Genomic DNA, 1,019 nt, shown 5'->3' with positions numbered 1-1,019 from the left:
CTAGCAAGCACCCTATAGCTTGGCTGCAGCCTCAGCTAGTTGGGAAGGAGGAGGATAACGATCATAATAAATAATAAGAGCAAACCAACAATCATGCATTCACTGCAAACTCCGTGGCCCAAGGAATCCATCAGGAAGGCTGCAACGTCAGTTTTCCAAGCATGAAGCCATCTGGGTGGTTCCCCAGGGAACCCAAACATGTCACTGTTGTCACCATTGTCACCATGCGTGCTGCAGAGCCCCAGCCTCCCTCTGTGCTGGCTGTGGAAGAGAAAATGGAGTGGTTTTGGGGTTAAATGGAATGCAATCAAGCAACGTTGAAAACATGGGGGGGAGGACCAAGCTGCATTGAGCTACAGCTGAGTCCTGGAGGAGTTTAAAGGTGTTAAAGCCTCTTTGCTCGTTAAGGAAAGCCTCACTTCCCCACACCCTGACCCTCTGGCCTTCCCACGCAGAGCAGGAAGATTTAAAACCAAAAAAGCAGAACCTGAAGACAGGCAGGCATTCCCCAAAGCCCTTGAACAAGCCAAGCTGCTGCCACAGCAGTGCAGGGCAGGGGTTTCTCATCAATCATGGCTGCATCCGCCTGCCCCACGCACCAGGACAGGGGTGGGGGGTGACTGGGGGTGGTCACAGCACTGAGCACAGCCTGGGGGTGGGAGCAATTGCTGCTTTCCCTTGTGGCTCCAACCTATGCTGTGCTTTGGGGAATAAACCCAGAGTAACCCCATGATATGACTGAGTTGGACAACGCCACCCGTTGTCCACTCTCAGCTCTCATAGGGATGGAGCTACAGGACCCCAAGTTTTGAAACAAAGCTCCCAGTGCTTTGGGCTGAGCTCCCAGAACCCTTCCCCCCTCCCTCCCCCCACTACCATCACAGCGGATGGGTATCACCCCAGGAGCAGCCACAAATATGGAGATGAGAGCAAGACTGAGTGAGCAACTCAGAGGTGTCCCATCAAAATGAACACCCACAGCACAAAGCACATGGCCCCATCCCCCCCCCACCCTGCAC

The sequence above is a fragment of the Meleagris gallopavo genome, chromosome 29, assembly GCF_000146605.3.
Source record: "Meleagris gallopavo isolate NT-WF06-2002-E0010 breed Aviagen turkey brand Nicholas breeding stock chromosome 29, Turkey_5.1, whole genome shotgun sequence".
In the NCBI taxonomy this organism is placed as follows: domain Eukaryota; kingdom Metazoa; phylum Chordata; class Aves; order Galliformes; family Phasianidae; genus Meleagris; species Meleagris gallopavo.
The sequence above is the reverse complement of the archived record's forward strand: the minus strand, read 5'-3'. Positions refer to the sequence as shown.